Below are 24,364 nucleotides of genomic sequence, written 5' to 3'. Positions count from 1 at the left end.
TAAGGCTGCCAGTCAAGACTCCCACAGGCTCTCAGGCCTTTATTGATTTTCAACAGGTCCCTGAAGGCTAGAGCTCAGACCATCCCAGGGGAGCTCCCCTGCTCCTATTCTAGACCAAAGAGCTGTCAGGGTTATCATTGAGTGTCTGCTCTCTGAAGGCCTCCCTGATCATGTTTCTCTGTGTTCCATGTGGTTCACCTTCCCTATCTCTGAGATTTCTCTGTGTTATTGCTAAGAATACTTGCTTGGGTGTAGGTCATCTATGCTAATGCCCCTTCCTTTCCCTTCTAGAGTCATATTCCTCCTTCCTTCTTTGTCCCTTTCACCCTCCCCAACATTCACTACAGAGACAGTAAGGATGGAAATGCTCTGGAACCAAATGCTGCTTCACTATGAAAAATGTGAGGGATGGGGGCAGGCATAAAGCTCTCGAAATTCAGGGGGGCTGAATAGACCTTGGACTGATCCATGAACTGAACCACTCTGGGTCACGGATATGAGCTCTGGATGTTTCTCTTGGTTCAAAGCCCCGACTAATTCTCTTCCTCTCTTTCCTTCTTCCTCTCTCTCTCTTCTCCTTTCTACTCTGCTCTTCCCTTCTCTATCCCTCTTTCTTCCCTTTTCTCCCTGCCTCCCTCCCCTTCTTCCCATCTCTCCCCTCCCTTTTTCTTTCTCCCCTCTCTCCCCCACACACCTCTCTTCCTCTTTCTCTCTCCCCTTTCCCCTATCCCCTCTCAGTAGGAAATGTTTCTTTAGTCTTGTCTCAAACCATGCAGACAAGAATGCTACCAGGGAACCCTGGTAAAATCCTACCATGTGACTTTCCTTTCGATCAGCAGTGCAGCCCTATTACAAAAAGTGCCTCACTATTGGAACAGTCAGTCAATAAAGAGGGAGCAAGATTAATCTGAACATTATTTTGCCTATGTCATTCATTTTGAATTTAATATCCCTGATATTCTCCCAACACCTCATATTTCTTTCTTCTTAATGCATTCCCTTATCACCCTCAGCTCCTTCCTGCTCTGTTTGGCTGAACTGGTCCAGCTAGCCAAGCAAATCTGGTTAAGTTCATCTCAGTCCCCAGGCTTTCAGCAATACATTGCTTCTGAGTGCTGCAGAGTAGGAATAGTCCCTACCAGCCTCTCCTTGGTGGCTTCAGGGTCAGGCTATTTACATCTGAGAGCCTGGAGCCTTAGTGAGGGAGGGAAAGCATCATAAGCCATTGGGTAGAGTCAGGAAATATAATTTCAAGGGAGAGTGGTCGCCACCATCCCTTGTGAGGGACAGAGTCCAAGCATAGAATGTAGAGCCAACAGAGGAGGGGGAAGTGGGCACAAGGAGATGGGGGTCTGGAAAAGAATGACTAGCCTGAGCCCTATGAGAACTAGATCCACATCCCCACAGCCCAAGCAAATAGCCTAAATTAGGATCAGTTGTTGGGAGGTCTAGCTGATGACTCTTTCCCTTTTCTGCCCCTTACCTTCTCTCCCTAAACATATGCACAATAGCAATTGTGTTTATGGTAACACTTAGGCTCCCCTGTGGCTAGGTAGACCATGCCCCAGTCCATTGCCTTGATGGGGCCTAAGTCTGCAATTGTCAGTCATTGCTAGTTATCTGGATTCCCTACTGGCCTCATCTCTAGCTACTTCTCTTGTGTTTTAGGAGACCATCTAACCCCAAAGATGGGTTTCCCTCTCTTTGTACTTTTTGCTTCATTTACACATTCAAAAATATCTATTAATATCTAATTAATAATAATATCTAATTAAAAATATCTATTACATATTAATATGTGGAGAGCCCTTTGCTAAGCACTAATGGAAATACAAAGGGAAATACTCTCTGCCCTCATGGTATTTACAGTCTAGTGGGTAAATGAGACATTGACACAGATAGCCACAGTACATAAGATTGCATCATAAATGCATTAGCAAGTTAAAAATAAAGTATGAAATAATATATATAATAAAATAAATAAAATAAAATATGAAAAGTCTGAGGTGGAAGGTTGTTGGCTCATGAAGAGTCAAGCAAGATTTCATGGAAGGGATGACATTTGAGTGGGGCATTAAAGAATGGGTAAGAATTCAAAAAAGAGGTGAAGGGAAGACATTCCAGGCATATGGCACAAACTGATCCAAACCATGGAACCTTGGGATTGTAGAATGGGTTTGAGAGGGCAGGGAGCTGTCCACTTTGACTAAAGCATAGAGGGAATGAAAGGTTGTGATGAGTTAAAATTGGAAAGGTAAGCTGGCACCAATCCCATTAACTACTGAACTACTGGGCTTGTGATTTCTTTTATATCCAAAAGTTATAGTTAGACTAATTGCTTTTTTCTCCCTTGTCCTTATTTTCCTTCTTATTCGGGAGATTAGGTGTCAATTAAATAAACAGAGCAGCCATTCTAAGAACAGGTGATCAGGAGGGAAATGTTGCTACTCTGAAGGAGGGGGAGAAATAGCTGTTGTGTCTCGAGCTGGGCAGTTTCCCAGACCTCATTTACTGACCTATAACCAATTTTGCAGTCTGTGGGCCAACCCCACACTCATTCCCCATTGTCTCTCCTCCTCCTCTCATCTTCTTTCATTGGCCCCAGATGCTTAGATTTAGAGAACGTATGCCTCTCCCTCAATGTCCCTGTTCTGAGCTCTCCCCCACTGAAGAGGCCTTTGTAAACCAAACAAGAAGGAATCTGAAAGGAGAGGTAAGGCAAACCAAGAGCTTTTATCTGTTACTTGCTTTCACTGGGGATGGTGGTAGATGGTGAAAGAAGTATTTATTAATTGTTTACTATGTGCCAGGCACTGTGCTAGCACTTTACAATTATCTCATTTGATCACCCAGTGGCATTCCAACCTAGAAACCAAGTTCATCCTCCCCTAGCCATCATAGTCGCCTTCTCTCATTTTTTTCTTCCCTTCCCTTATCTTGCACCTACTATATTACCAGCTTCTTGCACCATTTTGTATTTCCCGGCAGTGCTTGGCAAATGTTCTGGATTCATTGAATGAATGAAGTTATATAGATGCAAATTTTGACTCAAAAAACACATACTTCCTAATAATTAGGGCTGACCAAACATTGTATGGCTTACCTCATGAAATTGTGAGTTCTCTGTCATTGGGAACCTTGAAGCTCAGTCTAGATCACCATTTGTCAGGTATGTTGCAAAGGGTTAGTTACTAAAATATTAATAGTTAAAATGTTAAAAGGCAGCTATCAAAGGTAGAGGTGGTACTGGATTCAACAAATATTTGATTCAATTCAACAAACATTCATTAAGCATCTACTCAAATGCTTGTTGAATCTGGTCCCATTTCTACCCTTTAAGAGATGACATTTAAAATTTTAGCTAGGTGCTGGATATAAAGATGAAAAATAAGACCTGATTGCACGGTGCGTAGATTCTAGTAGGGAGAATGGGACATGCACAAATAACTACTGCATAAATTAGAATATTATTAAGTGCACAGGAGGAGTCGGACTTCCATGAAATTCAATTCTGTTCAACAATTATACGGTAAGTACATGTAATGCTCAAGCACTGCCTTAGGCAATGGTGATGCCATGATAGATTTAATATCAGCTCTGCCCTCAAGGAGCTTACAATCTAATAACAGCATATAAACAAATAGCTATGATACCTACTGGAACAATGAGTGCCAAGGAGAGGTCCAGACAAAGTACTAAGATGTGTAACTTTTGTTCCAAAGGCACCATAGAAATTCTTACCATCTTTTTAAAAAATTTTCAGAATCATATTTTATTTTCCTATTGCATAAAATAGTTGAAATATTAAAATCTTTCTGATGGAGACTGATTAATTTCTTTTGTTTTAAAGCAATTGGGGTTAAGTAACTTGCTCAAGGTTACACAGCTGGTGCTCTTACTTGCTGAGCCACCTGGCCCCCCCTAAGCAATTGGGGTTAAGTAACTTACTCAAGGTTACACGGCCAGGTGTTTCTGGGTGGGTGCTAAGTGTCGGGAGCCCGGGATTCGATCTCCAGGTCTTCTCAACACTGGAGCCGGTGCTCTTACTCGCTGTGCTACCTGGCCGCCCCGAGACTGATTAATTTCTAACAAAACTGCTATCTTTTTTAAGAACTCAGAAGGGAATGAAGGGAGCTGCAGTTGGAACTGTCATTCTATGAGATGTTTCTCACTATGTAATAAGGGAGAGAATATGTGAGTTTAACTCTGTCAGTGATGATCTATGAAATTAAAATATGAAGAAGACAGGAAAAAATGGAGATATCTCCTTTCTTTATGAACCATTGTCTTGCAAAGAATCTGAAGAAGATTCTTGCAAAGAGACTTTGTTAGGCCAAGTAAATTAAATAGTGTAGAATTGTGTTTTCAGAAATGAAATCGTCTGCTTTTACAGTGAGAATCTGAGGTGACTCTGCCTACAATCATTCTGACAGCTTTTTGTTGTTTAGTCATTCAGTAGCGTCCAACTCTTCAAGACCCCATTGACCATAGCACACCAGGCCCCTCTCTCCTTTACTACTTCCCAAAGATGGTTCAAACCTATGTTGGTTGCTTCCATGAAAATTCCCACTTCTAAAATATTGTAAATTAGTATTTATGTCTTTGTTATTGATTTTAGTGTTAATAAATTGTATATTTATTAACTTTAGTAGTTACTTAATTTTAGAAGATGCATGGATTTAATAGTTTCAAGTAACTACTACTGGGAAAAGAGGTTTCTCTAATATATTAAACAAATGATATTTGATTAACTGGGGGGTTGTAGCTAAAAGCATGGCTAATTGTTATAGTGAATTTGTATTAATGAGAAAGGTACAAACATATCCACAGATTACCCCAGAGCTCAAGATGGTAAGTTTAAAAATGGGAATGTGCCAAGTATTAGAGTGAGGATTGACCTATGATATGGGTGAGGTTGGCAGACTCCTTGATAAATAAGGAAGGGAGGGCTTCCAAATTAGAGGGAAAGGGTGAGAGACCACAGATTTACAACCTCAGAAGGGGAAAAGACCTCAGAGGCTATCTACTCCAACTTACACATGAAAAGGAATTTCCTACCTAGCAAATTTTCAGATCTTCTTGTCTCCAGGTCTCTATATTCCCCATGGCACCTAACTGTCTCCTAATAAGAACAGGGAAGAGCAAATAGTCTAGTAAGGCTAGAATGTAGTAGACATGCCCTCTAATACCTTCCAAATGAGAAAATTCTGGAAATCAAAATGGCAAAAACATACATCATTTAATCAGCAACTTTAATGAGTGATTCCACAGTCTGTTTTTATGTTAGAAATAAGGAAGATTGGCAGCATTCCTGACTGACCAGTCATTAAAAGTGTCCAAGTTATGACTCTGAAATAAGATGGTGCTCTTTTTCATGCTGATATTACATTTGATTGACATGTGATCCTCAGGCTAGAAAGGAGGCAAGAATGAAGCTGAGCATCAGGGATTGATCACCTTCCTTCTGAATCCAGAGACAGCAATACCAGGACACCAAAGAGTTAGGGAGGCAGGGTCAGAGGAAAATATTGGAATTGAAAAGATTGACCTTTTTCTGCAGTAGGCAGATTGAGATCATTGAAAATGCTGCCTAATTTCCACAATATGACCCACCTGATCTCTTTCTATTACATTGGGTCCAGGTTTATTGTCCTGATGGAATATAAGCTCCTTAAGGGCAGGGATTATTTTTTTCTTTTCCTTTTTTTTGCCATTTTTTTTGCCATCTCCATCACCTAGTATGGTGCCTAACACATAGTAGGTGCTTAACAAATTCTTGTTGATTTCTTGATTTGTTGTCCCATTGCAGTCTCTGTCCAAGATATGTCTACTTATGGACTAACTAAATTATCTCCCAACTGAATTTCAATAATCTATATCGAATATCTAGCAGGAGGCAGCTACCGGTAGGTGTCACAGTGGAAAGAGTGTTGGACTTGGAGTTAAGAAAAGCCATATTTAAATCTTGTCTCAGACACAACTCACTTAAACTCACTTTGACCTCAATTAACTCATCTGTAAAATGGGGAGGGGAACAAGCATTTATTATGTATCAGATACAGTGCTAAGCACTTTAAAAATATTATCTCATTTGATACTATTTAATTTTTTAATGGCACTATCTCATATTATTGTTGCAATGAGTCAATATATAAAAAATGCCTTGCAAACTTCATAGCATTATATATAAATTATATATAAATTCTAGTTATTACATAGTACATAGACACAGTCTTCATCCATTGTTTTCCTCTATAAGTGGCTAAGCCATTATCTTAAAAGTGACTTGGGGGGGGTCTCATTAAGAAAGACCTTGTGGTGCTTCGGGGCTCACTGTAATCATCTGGAGATGAGAACATCCAGACAACTTCATCATCGATAGGCACATAGGCAACCCTCTTCTCTATTTGGACTTTGTGCGTTTCATCCTCCAGGATACTGGCAGAGCCTGTGAGGAACATGTCTCCTTGCTTTCTGCTTCACTTGATATGGAGACACGGCAGATTGCTGAGCAAAGTATTTCTGTGGTTGCATCTGCTATGGAATCTCTTATGACCTGAACGCATGCATGAGAGACGCCTTGTCTGAGAATAGTCTTTTTAAGGCTGCATTTTGCTCTACTGAGGCAAATACTTTTATTTTTGGTAATCAGCAAACAATAAACACAGCAGGACCTCATATCATTTTCAGTCAACTGTGTAACTCTGAATATGCTGTAGAAAATTGGCTCTAAAAGCCTACCTATTCCTTTCATCAGGGATACTCTCTTAAAAAAAATAAGAAAGGAAAAAGAAAAAATTATTGATGTCTTTTGTCTTTACATCACAGTCATTTCAAAATCTCCCCTGTCCAGATTAAACCCTCCTTTGTGACAAAGAAACCAGTGAAGCAAAGAATCAGATACGGTGACTGCCTCTGACAATGTATCAGATAGTCTGTTCTGGTACTCTAGTCTTCAACGATGCTTTTGATGCCCACACAGGCTATTCTCCTAATAATGTTTGAGAGCTGTGAGAGGAGGCATATTGGTTAGTAATTGCTGGTGTCTCCTCAGTCACCTTTTTGGGGGTAGTTAGAATGTCTGTTATCTTTTCCATTCTTTTGGAAGCTTCCTCCTCTTCAATACATCTTGAGCATTCACCTCTGACTACCTTAGAACAAAGTTACCTCCAGGAAAGACTTTTTTCCGCATGTAGGCAGCATAGTTAAGGGAAAGGAACCCTGGCTCCTGACTTCAAATGCCAGGGTTGAAATCTTGTCTCTGAAAAATACTGCTTGTATGACACTGAGCAAGCCACTTAATCTTCCTGGGCCTCAGTTTCCTTACCCATAACGGGCTAGATGGGCTCCTGGGTCTCTTCCAGTCTTGATCAGTGACCTTGTGACCCTATTTGGCCAGGCACACTCACTCTTCCTGACTCTTCTTCTTAAAAGTCATTGCTATTTCCTCACCTCAGGTACTGATGTAGTGGTGGTGTGTAAATGAGGTAGCTTTGTTATTGTTGTTGATGAGAATAGATCACTAGAGAAATATGAAAGGAAGCATGGCCTGGCAAAAAGAGCCCTGGGATTGGGACTTGAATCCTAGCTTTGTTGCTTACTATTAGTGTGATACCAGGTAAGTCACTGAAAAGCTTTTCAGGCTTCAGTTTCCCCGTCTGCAAAGTGGGGGAATTGGATAGAGTGACATCCAAGGTTGGTTCCGGCTATAGGAGCATCATAGAGTTAGATGGTCATCTAGTCATCTAGTCCAAACCCCTAAAGGCCAAATAGGGGCACAGTGGACAGAGCACTGGGCCTGGAGACAGAAAAACTGAGTTTGGATCTGATCTCAGATATTTGCTAACTGTGGGACCCTAGGTAAGTCACTAAACCTCTATTTGTTTTCTCACCTGTTAAATATGATCACCTTCCTCTCAGAGTTATTGTGAGAATCACATGAGATGATATTTGTTTTGTAAAAAGCACTTGGCACATAGTAGCTTCTCTATAAATGTTTATTCCCTTCCACCATTTACAGATGAGGAAACTGAGGCCTAGAGAGTTTAATGACTTGTTCAAGATCATCAGAGGCAATAAATAGCAAAGCTAAAATTCAAACCCAGTTTCTCTGATTACAAATCAAGTGCACATTCCATTGCATCACACACACCCCAATGCAAAATCCCTAGATCCTATAAATGCCAGCAGATCTATCCTATTTCGTGTTTCTTTGGTGCTTTCTTTAGAATTTCAAATGCTCTTGGGATATGCTGGCAAAGCTGGATCTCATGCCAAGCTTTCTTCAGAATCTTTTTCACCTCAATTGCTTTTCACTGGCTTGTTAGGCATACTGGTTATAATTTTCTGTCATCCTCCTCTGTAATTTTTACAAATGAGCTTTTACTCTAAATTCATGTTGCCTTTGGCTGTCATGTCTCTCAATTTGTGGAGAAGGAAGGAAGGAAAGAAAGAAGGAAGGAAGTGAGGGAGGGAGAGAGAGAGAAAGGAAGGGAAGGAGGAAGGAAGGAAGGGAGAAGGGAGGGAAGGGAGAGGGTGGGTGGGAGGGAGGAAGGAAGGAATGATAAGAAGAGAGGGAGAGAAAGAAAGATGGGGCAAGGAAGAAAAGATAGGATAGGAAAGGAGAGAAGGAAGGAAAGAAGGAGGGAGACAAGGAAGGAAAAGAGGGAGGGAAGGGAAGGAGGGAGAGAAGGCAGAAATGAGAGAAGAAATTTATTAAGTGTTTAGAAGTGCCAGAAACTGTGCTAAGTGCTTTATAAATATTATCTCATCTTATGCTCATAAAAACCCTGGGAGATAGGTGCTATTATTATCCCTATTTTGCATTAAGGAAACTGAGGCAGACTTAAGTGACTTGCCTGGATTCATACAACTAGTTAGTGTCTGTGGTAGGATTTGAACTTTGGTCTTCCTAACTCCAGGCCCAATGCTCTATCCACTGCAACACCCAACTGCCCAGTATTGGTCAGCTGGGGCCTTTTAAGACTCCTCCAGCCTCCTCAGTATAGCAGTTGTTTGATACCAATTAGACTTCTTTAAGAAATGGTGACACCATGTCTTTTTGCTATTTACTATTTTTCAGAGCCAAGAAGTTGTTTAAATAGATATGGGGTAGAGAAGAACATCAAAGAAACTGAGTATGAAGATATACTTGACTTAGTTTAGAGGATCTTGTCAAGTTCTTCCTAGAATTTCTTCGTTCCTTTATCCTCAGTATCAGTTATTATTGCATAAACTGCAATTAACTTCATGGTTGTCTGGCTGCTTACACTTCTCATGAGTACTTCAAGGTAATATGACCAATTGTTCTATGAATGCTATTTCTTGTAGCCTATATGCACATGATAAAAACCAATCTACTAACCCTTTTATTCGCCTCTCTGAGGTGAACTTGTGAACTACCCTCCCGTGTAAATGATGTTTTATTAATATCTTCTGCTTTCATTTCTGTGACTTATGGGTGGAATTCATTTCCTCAAAAAATGTATCAACTCATTGGTCCTTGGACATTAATAATACCTACAGTTAAAGTTTAAAGACATTACACATCAGATACTTAAACAAATGTCAGCCTAGTTGAATTGAAAGTGCTTTATGAATATTAGCTATTATTATCTATCCTTTCCCCCTTTTTGTCTTTCCCTCCTTTCTGCCTCTCCTCCAGCTCTCTCTTTCTTTCCCCTTTCCTCATTCTCTTATCTGTGCATTAGTTTCACTAAGGGATCGAGAGAAAGGAATTGTTTCCCATTCCCATTTTTTTTAAAAAGTAAATATCTGTTTATTATGAAGAAAGGGAAGCATGTCCATCAGTACAACGTTGGCCTTGGTTGTAGTAGTGGCTCTCCTCTGGGTTTACAAATACTTGGTTTGGTATCCTCTCCCTTCCCCATATACTCACAGTCTTCAAGTACCATTGTTTTCCAAGTAACAGACCCTCCCTAACCATCACCACTTCCCCTACTATTCTCCAACTCCTGGGAATCTACATTAGTTCTCCTTGGGCAAAATTCCATCTTAAAGTGAGAAATAGAAGAGGTTTTATTGCCCAAAGCAATCCAACGCAACCCAAATTGACGATATTCTTGGCTCCTAGGAAAGTTGTGGTTTTACCTCCTCTATTCTCCCAAAGAGCACCTATGAAGAAATATGTCTTTCCTTACTTCTGGAGTAAATGTCTATGAGTATATACATAGCCTCATCTAGTGAAGCTGGTGGTCCCTGATGGATAGCCCTGTAACACTTGTGTATGTGCAAGAAATGTGACACATGATTCTCATGAGATTTTTGGAAGAGAGGAGAAAAAAAGAGAGAGATGGTGCAAAGAGAGAGAAGCATAAATTTTAGATGATAAATGGAAGGTCTTTTGGAGCCACAGGCATGGGACTCCCAAAATGCCCCTTAGTTTCCAGCACCAGTATCCCTAGAGACTACTTAGGGTAAACTCATTGGGTGAGATCATTATCTCCTCAGTTGAGGTAAGATTTCCTCTTACTTATGGGTCACAGAGCCCTCTAAGTCTTATGTATTCTATTGCCTAAATTAATCTATATGACTTCGCCAATTACAGTCTTACTTTCTTGTTTTTACAAATATGTTTAGTCACTATTTATGACTGTCTTTTGTGTAATATGCATCTAATGAGGAGGGGTAATTAAGCCAGTTTTCCTAACTATGGGGCAGAATCACTTCCCTCTGGAGTAATCAGAGAAAGTGACTGAAACTCCCCCCCCTCAAAAAAATCATACTCTTAGATTTGAAATATCTTGTATGTAATAGATAGATAATTCTAGCATTTCTGGATGGAAGACTGTGAGTATATGGGGAAGGGAGAGGATACCAAACCAAGTATTTGTAAACCCAGAGGAGAGCCACTACTACAACCAAGGCCAATGTTGTACTGATGGACATGCTTCCCTTTCAACATGGGAAGGCCCAGTTGCTAGGTGGATGGGAGTATGGCTAGGTACTAGCCCCTACAGCCAAATTAGGGCCATTTTAGGATAGAAATACCAGGCTGCCTACCCCACCCCACCAAGATTCCTTTAAGGATCAGCTCACATTTCATTTCCTTCAAGAAGTCCTTTCTGCTTCACTCACTTGTTAGTAATTCCTACCAAATATTTCATATTTATTATGGGTAGAGATCTCCAGTTATTGACCTTTGACATCTATAGAATGTAAGCTCCTTGAGGGTGAGGATAGTTTTATTTTTTAATTTGTAACCCCAATACTCAGCATAGTATCTAATAGATAGTAGGCACTTAATGAATGTTAGCTGATTGATTGATGCTGTTATTTGACAATGAGGTACTCTGCACATTTTTATCACTTATTTTCTTCCAGAGATAGTAGGCTCTCTTTCACAGGAGATCTTTAAGGAGAGGCTACATAACAGCCATGTAAGCTCTAGTGGGAATTCTTTTTCACATATGCATTAGAATAGGTTCAACTGCTGTTGCATGGTACTAAGGCCCCTTCCAACTTGAATTCATCCCCCTATCCAATCAGTAGGGAAGAACCTTGATATCTTCCTCCTCTAGCCCCTAGTTTAGAAGCTTAACACTTCTCATGTGAACTTTTGCAGTAGCCTCTTGAATTATTTTCCCCACCTCCCATCTCTTCCCTCTCCAGTCCATCCTCCCAATAGCTGCAAATCAATATTCCTAAAGCACAGATGTGACCATTTCAATGCCCTACTCAGAAATCTTCAATGGTACTTCCTTGCCTCTGGGATAAAAACAAAATCTTCAGTCTGGTATTAAACCCTTCACAGTCTGGCTACCAACTATCTTTCCAGTCTTATTTCATATTACTTGCTGTCATACAATGCTCTGTTCCATTCAAAGTATCATGATAATTACCCCTCCATATATGAGATTGCATGTTTCATCTCCAATCCTCTTCTTTAGTGGTACCCCAGAAAGCAGTCTCTCCTCACATCCACCTTAACTACTACCTTCAAAGCACAGTTTAGAAACTACCTCTTATATGAAGCAGAGCTTATCTGAGCTATCTCTCACATGAAGCCTTTCCTAATTGTCCCAGCACCTTCTCCTTGAAATGACTGCATTTTCTTGCTTTTGTATATGTTATATCTCCCTCTCCCCAAAAGACTATATACTTACCCCTATTTAGCAGCTGAGGAAATTGAGATGGACTTAGGCCAAGTGGATTTGCCTGGGATCACACAATTACTAAAGTGTCTCAGGTAGGACTTGAACACACATTTCCCTGACTCTAAGCCCAGGGTTCTATCCACTTTGACAAAGATCATTTCACTATTGCTTTTGTATCCCCAGCTCCAGGAAAGCACCTTCCACAGAGTAGATGCTTTTAAAATGTTTCTTAAGTTGAATTTAATTCTCTAGTTTTCTTAACTTTAGTTTAATTCTGTAGTTTTAATTTACCTTAACAATTATTAAAGCCCTTTAGACAAATGTACCCTCTGTTGAAAATAATTAAAGGGAAAGAAAAGCAGGTGCAGTAGGTCAGTCTTTCTTCCTAGTAAGACCAAGAGAGCCTAAGGAACCTGGAGTATACTGGAGACTTAAGAGTGGACTGGTAGCAGAAGTATTGAGATAGATGTAAATGGGTCCATAAACCAAGGATATTGGGAGTGCTGGTCAATAAATAATAATTGTACTTAAACTATACTATCTCCTTTGATCATCCACTTTAGCCTTATGGGGTAGATACTATTGTTACACTCATTTTACAGATAAGGAAATTAAGGGTGAGGTGTTAAATGACTTGGCCAGAGTTATCTAATCAAGTATGCATCTGAGGCAGCATTTGAATAGTCTTCTTGCCTCCCATTCTGATGTTCTAGTCACTGTGTTACCTAGCTACCAGATAGAATTAAATAAAGAGAGGAAGTTCGACTCAACTAGGATTGAATCTGGCCCTTTCCTTCTTTGATTTCCTAGGTTTACTGACTTGTACTCAGCAGTTACTTTTTTTTTTAAACTAAAGAGCATACACTACTCATGTTGGGTTTTTTTCCCTTGCTGTCCACTGTTATAAAATTCTAAATCTCAAAATTCTATTTTCTTAGCTTCTCTTCTGGATAGCATGTTATAACATTTCTTGCTTGAAGAGTATGAAAGAGGTATTATTGTAAACTGAATATCCATGGATCTGATTCTACCAATAAGGAAAGCAATCTGTCCCATTCTCTTAGTTGTAAGGCTGGATGAAAATTGTCCCTTACAACAAAAACTTTCCTTCCCTCTTCTATAGTTAATAAATACATTCATCACACTGGTACGCATTTTAAAATGACTTGGCTCAAGCCATATAATATAATAGACATCTATATGAAATCCTCTGTCTTCTCACTAATCTCTACCCCTAGAAAAAAGGAAACTAAGTGATTTTATTTGGAGGGTAAAGGTGGCACACTTAAGTCCACTCACTACAACTTGGGCTTCACATAAACGCTTTATACCCTTTGGAGTTATCAAGAAACAGTATAATCATAGAGGTTAAAATAAATTATGGGTTCAAATCCCACCCCAGACACTTATCAGTTAGGTGCTCTCAGGCAAGTTACTCAATTTTTCTCAATCTCAGTTTCAATATCTTGTATATTCATATGTGAGGGGTCCCAAAAACCTTAGTGTTGTTTTAAATATTAATAATTTAATAGGTTAAAACTACACTAAGATTTTTGGCGACATCCTTCAATATGGCTGTGTTCAAATCCTACTTCATATACTGGCTGGCTGTGTGACCCCAAGCAAGTCACTTAACCTCTTTCACTTTCCATTTCTTCATCTATAAAACAGGGAGAATAATAATATTTTGTATGCTCTTAGGAAGCCAGACTATGCCTTGTTTTTCTCCATGTGAAATAATTTCTAGTCCCTCCCAGTCAAAATAGGGGGAATAAAGTCATTGGAAAAGATTATCCTATTCCTTCACTCCCTGGCAGGGCAGGACCTTATGCAACTCAGAGAGATAGTATCTCCTTGTTTTCAAGGATTTCTATATTTGTAGCACCAAGTCCTCAGGGAAACAGAATGGATTAGGGTTGTTACTTATCATTTCTCAAGGCAGCCAAGGGTGCCATACACTTTAAGCCAAAGTCTAATCCCGATCCCCGATCTCCAGACTTTAGCTCCAAATAGCTTCAGCCATCTGAATCTTCAAAGTCTATTCATTCACATCTTGCTCTAAGCTCTCATAGGCTGGGACCCAATTTATATGAATAAATTTTTTTGTGACTTCTTTGCTATCTTTCCCTACACACACTTTCCTGCATGTGTGTATGCCTAAAGCTTGATTCACCTAAGACCACAATGTCAATTACAATAAAACTTTATCAAACTAATATAGTAATAATATAATAACATAGCCATACCTAGTTGGGGTTGACCAGTTCCAGCAGCCAATATCAGGAGCTGTTTAGCATCTGGCTGACCCCGTCTGACTAGCAGGAGAACCAGTGAGCTGCCATCTGTGTGCCCTTTGTGTCCTCCACTATGGATCTAAATTCAGCATTGAGAAATGAAAGTCACTTCCTACCGTACACAGAACTCTAAGAGGGGCTTAGTAACAGATAACTGGTCCATAGGAAACGGACAGTACTGGCTATCCTGCTTTTCCCACTGCAAGGGAAGAAATGAGGAAATGTTGATGCCATGAGAAAAGTCATCACCCATTTATTCTTTTATTTATTCAACCAATTGAATGCCTTCTGTTGTAAGATAGACACAATAGCAGGGGGGAGAGGAAAGAGGTGGTAGCAACTTGTGGCTTCTATGTAGCCTTGAAGCAAAGAGGTCTCTTCAGTCTGGAACAATGAGAGTTGAGACAGACCAGGACTGAAAGTCAGAAAATCAGGAACTATAAATCTCAGAATAGTACAATTATAGAACACTTTAGAAGCTTAAATGAGATAGTTTAAGGAACAAGTATGTACTTTATACAGAGGGGAAAATATATTCTAATAAGGTGGTAGAGGCCAAAGGAATGAGTTCAAAAAGACTATGGACCAATTCATAGAGAATAACTAGTTATTTTTCCACAGTAAGTTTTTAAGGAGAAGAGAGAGAAGTTTGGGGAATATCCCTAAAGCCCCAAAGATGATGCCATCTACCAAACTATCCCATAGCTTATGAGGAATGGCATATGGAGCCTAATGGGCCTGACTTCAAATGGCATTTCTTATGTTCCACTTGTCACATGGTATTGTAGAATTAGTGTTGTTCTTTTTTAAGGACTCAAGGTAATCGTGGAAAATAAACGCACTGGCTTGGGACCTGAATTTTACCCTCTAAATAAAGTGCTTCTCTCTGTCACCACAACAGACAAACAAATTATTCAAGAACTAAACAACAGGGACCATGCTAGTGTGAGGGAGGCTATGGTCAGAAGACCTGAGGAAGGCATCCTTCTTCCTGTCACTATTGGCTTAATTGGTTGTAAGTGGAGTTGTGTCATTTAGGAAATGCTCTCCCTGAGGAAGGATCATACCAGCAAAAACTGGTTCTTTTTACTTTAGTGGAATATAGTCCCAATGAATTCAAAGTGGCTTTTAAGAGGATGAGTGAATGGATAAAGAAATACCCATCCCTATGGTTCTCAGTATGAGAGAAAACAATGAAAAGCTGGGCTTAAAATAACTGAAGGATGAGGATGATTTCATGAAAACAACCATCACTAATCAACCTCCCTTCAGAGTACTTTATGATCAGGTAGATATCAGCCTTGGGCTTTCCATTCTGAGAATCCTTATAATATTATTTGAGCACTTGCCACTAGCTGTATCACTCTCTATTTTGCATGACCTCAGGCAACCAACAGTTCTTCCTGGCACATCAGTTTCCCCTCTGTAAAATGATGGGACTGGGCTAGGTGAATTCTAAGGTACTTTCCAACTCTGCTATTCCAACTGTTTAAGAAATTATGATTGTAATATGATTGTGATTAATCTACAACTAGTTACATAATTGTATTATATAATTAATAATATGAGCATAGTCAAAATGGATTCTGAGGGTTCAAGATGTATATGGTCATCTCTAAGGATAATTGGAGGGAAGGTAAATGGCAAAGTGTTCATTACCAGTCACTGTGGGCTCCAACAGGTTGAGAAAGGAGGCATTTCAACTCATTGCAATAGTTTTTTTTTTTTAAATAGGAGTCCTAGGTTATGCTGTTGGAGTCCAGTGTTCACAAAGTGGGTTCATCCATTTCTATCTCCACTGTGGCACAATAGAGAGTGTGCTAGATTTGGAATTAGAGGACTTGAGGACTTGAATTGGAAGCACTGCTGTTAACCTCTCTGATCTTGGCCAAATCCCTTCTCTCAGAACCTGAACTTCCTCATCTAAAGGAGGGGACTGGATAAGATGGCCTCTGACATCCCTTTTGGTTCTACAGTTATCATCCTATGAAAAGCAAAATGGCAGAACTGGAAGAGATCATGAAATGTGCCTAATTAACCCTCCTCCTCCCTCTTACCCAGAAGAAAGAAGTGACGTATCCAAGATCATATTCCTAGTTAGTGGCAGAACTAGAAATGGAACCCATGTTACCTTATTTCTAATGCATTCTCTTAAACTATTAAACCAAATTAAACTAATTAAGCCATGTTGCCTCTCCCACACTCAGTCCTGCTCCTATCGTGTGCCAAAATAAACCCTCTTTCCTCACACACATATGCCTAAAAGGTTAATCTTGGACAGGGGGATGGGGAAATTGCCTTCTTGTACTATTCAAGAGTACTACTCAGGGGCGGCCAGGTAGCACAGCGAGTAAGAGCACCGGCTCCAGTGTCGGGATGACCTGGATCAAATCTGGGCTCAGATACTCAGCACCACACCCAGAAATAATAACTGGCCGTGTAACCTTGAGCAAGTTACTTAACCCGGATTGCTTTAAAAAAAAATAAAAAAGAAAAGAGTACTACTCAGTTTGGGAGAAGCTTGGACAATTGAATCTCTCCCTCGGGAACTCACCAGTTCCTTTCACTCTGTAAGACCTGAAAAAAGTCACAGGAGCCAAGGTTTAACAGTTATGCAGATAATAATTCAAGTCAGAAGATGCAAATTTAAATCTTAGCTCTGTGACTTTGGGTAAGTCACTTTACCAGTCTTAGTTTCTTCATCTGTAAAAAAAAAAAAAATGTGTGTTAAGATAATCCCTATGGTTTCTTTCAACTCTCAGTCCTATGACCCTATGATAGTATCATAAGCATAAATAAGTCTATAGCCCCTTCCCCTCAAAGTTAGGGGCTGAGAGAAAACACAGAAGGATAGAATTCTTTTCCTCATACAAAGTGAATCAGCAAATAGGGACTTAATAAATGCTACTTGATTGGTTGTTAGTTGATTGTAGATTAATTGGCCTTGTCTATTTGTTTGTCTTCTTTATGATAGGGGGCATTTCTCCATATTTTATTCAATTGGTTCCATGTCTGAAATACAAGGCAAATAAATCCTTTGAAAATAAGTTCTAGAATCTTGGGATTCCAAGGTTCTAGGGGGCTTTAGGAAGGAACCAATCCTCCTGCCTCTTTTACATCAGATGAAAATTCTATGATCTCTTTAGCTCATGGAATTAAGCATCATTTTATTTCTCCTCTTTTCACCTATTCCTCCCTTCTCTACTTCCTTGGATCAACTATGGAGGGAGAAGAGGTTATGAATAGGTAGGGTAGCCTTTGGGCAGTGTGGTATCATAGAAGGAATACTGGATTTAGACCTGGGTTCCAGTCACTTCATCTCTTTTGGACTCCGCTTCCTTATATTTGAAAAAGGAACGATAATTTTATGACCCACCTCACAAGACGATTTCAAGGAAAGGGCTTTAGAAATTTTAAAGCCTATAAATTTAGAGTTGTTATCATAGGGGTCATCTAATCCTTTTCCAAGATATGATCCACCTCTTCTTCCCAGACCAAGGATTCCCAGGGAATTGCTGGTGAGGCTGCTGCCTAGGGTTACAGGAAGGAGGAAGACGCAATTATATAGCGTGTAACAAAAATAATTTCATTTCTAATGCTTTTCCCCTGCTGGGCCACTTAGAGCACAAACAATAACAAACACTGAGCAATGGAAACAGCACAAGGCACACACGATGGAGAGAAGTCCAATGACAGGCGAGCCTCACTGAGCTTGCAGCTCCCAGACATCTGCAAGGGAGCCGTCATTTGGGGACATGCTTGCTATTTAATAATAAGCAATAACACGCCAAGCATTGAACAGAACTCGAAAGCAGATACAGCCCCTGCTTGTTGATAGGGCCCTTGGGAGTGGAGGGGCGGTGCTCATATACTGAGATTACTTTCCATCCCCTATCCAGGTTCTGACTGATGTTTGTTACTTGGAAAAATACATGGAAATCTAATTGTCTTCACCTCTCCTCCGTTCATCTTTTCCTGCTTCTGTAGTAGATATCAGGGAAATTCTCTATTTCCTCCTGGGAGAAATCAAGCTCTCCATAAGGACCTTTCAGTTACCAAAAAATTGCTGAAGTTGTATGTTAAAGCCCATTTGCCTGTTAATTTGCATACTCTGTATATTTAAGGACAAAATATATCAAGAACTCACTCCTTTATCCTCCTTCTCACCCAGTCATTTCTTCTTCCCCCAAAGCCTTTCAGTGGCCTCCCAGACTCTAGCCCCAGTTGGAAACACAGGTTTACCCATGCTATGCTTGCCTAGTAATGTCATTTTTTAAAATAATCAAGCTTCTTCATGTTACTGAAAGACTCAGCTATTCCATTGTTCTTACAGGACGAATTGCTCCCTGTAACATTGTTTCGCTTGTCAGCATATTTCTACAGAGTCAAAATATGAAGTTAAGCAGAAAATACCTATAGTCTTGGTAAGATGCCAGCAGAGTGGTCCCAGCCCCAAATTCACTACTTCTGGCTTTGTTCTGAGTATTCTGGTCAGTAGAGGTTGGGAAGAGGGAACAGGAAGAGGATACATTCATTTACTGATAGAACAAGGACTCTATCTCACTGAGAGAAGGGAGCTGAGTTTTCTTTGGGGGGGGGGGGGTTGCAGGGTGAGAGGGGTGGTTCTTTAATTTCATCAGCCTTGATGTGGGCCTGCTTGTCAGAGAAAAGGATTAGGGCACAGTAAGATAAAGTTTGAGAGTCCAGAAGTGTAAGTGTCTCTCCCTTCACTGGGCCTAAACGGAAGCAAAAAAGAGTGACTGAATCTTTCCGCTTAACTCCACCACCCACATGTACTGACACAACAATCAAGCTATTTTCCAAGCCCATGAATTTAGATAATATGATTCTCTTGTAAAAATATTTTTTTAAAAAAAGAAGTTTTCAATTACATTGAAGATGGGGGAAGGGAAGATGCAGGAGTGTGCTAACTTTGGATTCCATTACTATTAAAGTAATTAAAGAGGCTAGAGATAATTAATATCTGTCTACCATCTAGAAACAGGAAGCAAGCTACTTCCACAAGCTTACTGAGGCCATTTAGCATCTTAGAGAGCTGGAGTGCTTACACATAATCATGGAGCCAGATCTGCAGTTTTCCTCCAAGGGCTAAGAGATACCCAAGCTAAAATCAAAATCACACAACGGACCCCCAAATGACTACTGTGGCCCAGGCACACAGGTGGCTCACTGGAATAGAAAGGCAAGGCTGACCATCCTACCTGTGATTCCTGGATATTGCCAGGACTAGGAGAGATTTCAGGTGAAGTCGTATTTATAGGTTAGCTTATAGACCCTTTGGTATCTGAACCCAGACTCAAGTAGCCTAGAGATCTCTGTCAGAAGTGGCTCAGGAGTGCAAGGCATTAGAACAGTGGACCAAGGAAGACCATACCATCTCCATCTTAGGAGAATTTTAGGAATAGAAAAAGGTTTGTCCTGGAATAGAAAAGGAGCCTGCCTAGAGTCAATAGAATGGACTGAGTGATCTTTGATTGAACCTAGCACTTCAAGATGGCAATCTGAGCTATCACCTGAAGGAAATTCACCTGGTTAAACATCAGACCTCAGTCCCTAGTTCTGGACCCCCTAGGTTCCTTTCTTCCTACCCTGCATGCATCTTGTAGGCTCCTATGTATTTACATATTGTCTCCCCCATTAGAAAGGAAACTCCTTGAGGGTAGGGACTGTTTTTATCTCTCTTTCTATCCCCCCAGTACTTGGTACAGTGCACTTAGTAAGCACTTAATAATAAATGTTTGTTGATTGATAGACCTGTAAACTACTTGGTCTGTCCACTAGAGGTTGCAGGGATACCTGGCTTAACTGAGAGGCATGGTGTCTAAGGTCAACCAAAGCCCTTTCTCAAAGAGGTGATCATACCCTCCCAACAAGCACAAATATCACGTAGCAAGAACAACCTATATCTTGGGGTTTCCTGATCTTCAGTACCTAATTGACTCTGCATTGAGAAACCTCAAATCTGTCACTCTCCTGTCTTCCTCTGAGCCAAAAGCACTTGCAACTGCATGTTTTATATACATATTAAACAACCAGGAGTGGGAAAACTGGGGCGGGAAGGTGGGGGGAGGAAATCTTGAATGACAAAGACAGCATTGGAACTGAAAAGTCCTGACCAACATCTTTTTCCCTCACTCCCACCCCACCAGGTCTTATGTTCTACCCATTGCTCTGTGTTATTTCCTATACATATATTCTACTTTTAAATGCAGATCAGATGAAAGCACTCAAAGCCTGAATCATCCTCTCCTAACCCAATGGCTTGCCCAGAGAATGGTGATCAGAGAGTATCTCTGCATGAATTCATTGGAGTATGTGTCCATGTTTCTGTGAGGTATCATGCCCCCCTATTAATGTTAATATCCCAAAAGGCTAGAAAGTTTCTGTCAAATTCAAGTCCTTGATACTATACATTAGTTTAGATTTATACTTTCTACACAGTAGAATTCAACCTTGCAGATAGGGATAGACAGACTAGCCCACAAGCATTGTTACCAGTTTTGTCAACCTCCTTAGAATCTCCCCAGACTATAGTGTAGGAAGAATCAAATCAATACAGTAAAAGCATGCACTGACAACCAGGCATGATCTGCACAGGCTCTCCGGGGAACATGATGCTCTATAAGCCTGAACTAATCACTCCTCAGAATTCCAGGATAGGTTAGTTTATCAGACCATGAGGTAAATAAAATTGGCACTAACTCTAAAGGGGAGGATGAGGAGAAGGAACCTAAAAAGAGAAAGAAGCACTAGAGGTGAACAAGGACATATTTAGGAAAGAAGAGAAATCCAACAGTTAGCTTGGGAACAGAGTGTTGGGTAATATTGTCATTCTTCCCAGAAGAAGCCCTATAGTGGTGATCCTTACCCCAATTCCTTCCCATCTTGTGAACTGAAAATGTCTATTTCTAGGGAGTAGAGTGTAGGTTAATGTCTTAATTTTTCTTTAGTCCAATAAATTATAGGATAATCAGTTCACTAGACCCTTCCACTTTATAAAAATCAGGAGTCTCATGCCTCTGATTTCCTTCTCCATATTCTCTTTCCCAATTGAAAAGGGAAAAGGAAGAAAGATCATGACCTTCTTCAAGTAGATGAGGTAGGATTCCTGAACTACACATGCTTAGTTCAAGGTCATTCACTCCAGATTCTATTACCAGGCAAAAACCTGAGTTCAGAGAAAGTACCAGGGTCCTGGGGGAACAGATGGAATGCTGGACACAAAGTGGATAAGCAAAAGGATGGGGGAGAGAGGAGGAAAACTGGTTTATTGGTTGTCCTTTTAATCTCTTTAAACTGTAATTACCATGTCACTCTCTTCCTCCAAATGCCAAATGGTAACAACAGGTCCATGAAAGAGTGAAACAATGATTTCTTTTATTTATTTTTTCAGCTTACCCTAATGCTTCAGAAGGACAACTACTTACATAGAAATGTGCAATTCCAGTGGACATCCTGAACCCTGAGAGTGAGGCAGATCTGAAAATCACTGTGGTTCCTCAGATTGGACATCTAGTAATATGAAAGTCGCAGGGTTTGGGTGATATTAAAATTCCGAAAGAAGCCTTCCCTACCTAAGGATTTGTGGAGGTACTAGGAGAGAGCCACCCAGCACATCCCATCTTCAGAAATCCCTACCCCCTATCTCTAAGAAAAGCCCTTGGGGATAGTGACTGGGTTAGAATAGCTCTTCCATAGGAAACAACTAGAAACATCCTATGGGACTTCAGGGAATTGACTGAATGTCTTACACAAGGGCTATGATGTGTGCGTATGCACCCTCTCACATTTGATCTCATCTTTTCCTACACAGGTCTGTCTTGGAGCAGACAAGGTGTGAGATGCCCTCAGTTTATCTAAATCTCTTTGTTGCCCAAGAAAATGCTCCCCCACCTCCTCTATACAAACCCTAATCAGGGCTTCTTTCCATTCTGGAGCTGGGAGCCCATCCTCTGCTTCCAACCTGACTCCTGGTTAAGTTTGTTGGAAATCGTTGACTAATAAAAAGATAATTGAGGAAGCAGGACGAAATGAAAGAAGAAAGGACCTGAAGTGGACTGATGAAATTGGGGGATGGAAATCTGGTGAGTAGAGAGATAGATACAGATACAGAGAGAGATAGAAAGAAAAAGAGAGTGCAACATAGAAAAAGACAGAAATAAAGCAAAAGAGATTGGCTGAGAGTCAAAGAGAAGAGAGAAAGGTGGTGAAGAAGAGGCCTCAGTACATACGAATGAATGCTGAGTTGCTAGGAGCAACCTATCTTAGTGGTCACCCGTTCCACAACTGGGGCAGCCCGAAGTCAGGTCCCAGGCTGGGGTCATCATTGGAAAGTGATTTAAAGAAGGATAGTGTCCACGCTGGCTCCCTATGATCCCTACCGGTCGGGTTAGCGCCACTTCTCTGCTCCCTACTTTGTTTACTCCACCTGGCTCTCGGCGCCTCCACAGCCTATCCCCGACTCTGGCCACATCCCTGGGGTGAGGGACGCAGGGCGGGGGTCCCCTTGCTGGGGCTCACATTGAGACAGAGAGCTACGGAGAGGGTGGAATCTTCGTACCCAGTCTGGCCTGGTCGCCACTAGATTCAAAACTCTGCCCCTTGAGGAAATCTAAGGCGCCGGGGGAGGAAGAAAACAGTTCAGATGACTATCAGTGAGTCTCCGCAGGCGAACAAGCCCCCAACTAGAGCCTCCTCTGGTCTTGGGAGGACGCTCTTCTGGTGAAGCGTCTCATCTCCTGCCCCAGCCCTGAGCTCGGACTAGGCTTATAGGAGGAGGGATACAATGGAAATCACCGAGCTCTGAGGGGGCGCGCGGGTCACTGGGACCCCAGGCTGGAGCGAGCGCTCACCAAAGTTCTGCCTCTCAAGTACACCACTCCCTCCAAGGAGAAAAACTCTAGCCCTTTCTCAGAGAAACCTGCCTCATAGATCCCAAGGTCTGAGTCTGGCCCCGGTGGCCGCCTCCCTCCTTAGACCCAGTTCTAACCTTCAAGCCATAAGGCGCCCGAGGGCAGAAGCGGCGCCGGCTACACGCGTCTCTAGGATCCCGCCGCATCCACGCGTGACGGGCTTCTTTTAGCAGTCTCCAGGAGAAGCTCCTGCGGCCGTTCCTGCCGCTGTCCTGGGGCGTCTCTTGGGCTCCCGCAGTTCTCAGATGGCCGGGGACTAGGGGAGCAGGGGAGCAGGGCTCAGGAAGCGGGGCTGAGGGGGTACCCGGCTCCTGCCTCGGGGCTACCTGCCCCAGCCGCTCGACTCGAAGTCCCAGGCGGCTGGCAAGACAGCCGACTCAGGTCCTCGGGGCTCCGACCCCGCGGGGGAGGAGTGGACTGGGCCCAAGGGTGGGGTGGGGTAGGGTGGGGTGGGGCGGGGGAAGGCAGAATGTGACAGGGCGGAGCGATGATGGACTCGTAATTAGCGCGGGCGGGCGCGGGGACAGCGCGGAGAAGCGCGCGGGAGGCGTCGGCTCCAGCACTGAGCTTGGACAGCTCCGAAGCTCGGGAAGGGCGGGGATGGGGCCAGGGGGCGGGGCTGTCTCAGCCGAGAGCCTTCTCCAGCCCCCAGGCACCGCCCCTGTCCCTTGTCAGTCCCCTTCTGGATCCCTCCTCTGACTCACATAGCTCAGCTCCTCCTGCTAAGTGAACCCCTGGGACCAGCACACCTTCCAGTCCCCTCAAGTCCCTTTGGACCTCTTAGAACCTACCCTGTGAAAGAAGATGCAGAACCCTCGAGGGATAGGCAGAGACAGCCTTCACAGCTTGTGGATTGTGGAGAGCAGGGCAATAGGTTTCCAGTAGTAGTGAGAACCCTAAGCCCAGATCAAATTTGGTTCCCTTTGTCATAGTCTCCTTCACCTAACCCACCCGTGTGGTAGCATATGCCCAGTGCCCCTTGGCCACTCGGGTCAATTTTCTCCCAAAATCTGTGGTCTCT

General features: G+C 41.8%; 1 protein-coding gene across 1 annotated transcript in view; it reads right to left on the bottom strand.

The window, feature by feature from the left end:
• Window positions 1–23,787, bottom strand: part of DRD2 (dopamine receptor D2) — a 101,018-nt gene extending 77,231 nt beyond the window's left edge. The window contains exon 1 of the mRNA XM_069079722.1: window positions 23,421–23,787. The gene's annotated coding sequence lies outside the window, so the exon portion shown is untranslated. The remainder of the gene's footprint in view (window positions 1–23,420) is intronic.
• Window positions 23,788–24,364: the final 577 nt, after the last annotated feature.

Source organism: Petaurus breviceps, unplaced genomic scaffold (genome assembly GCF_028583685.1).
Source record: "Petaurus breviceps papuanus isolate PSGF00001 unplaced genomic scaffold, PetGlider_PUasm1.0 91133, whole genome shotgun sequence".
Lineage (NCBI taxonomy): Eukaryota > Metazoa > Chordata > Mammalia > Diprotodontia > Petauridae > Petaurus > Petaurus breviceps.
The sequence above is the reverse complement of the archived record's forward strand: the minus strand, read 5'-3'. Positions and strand labels throughout refer to the sequence as shown.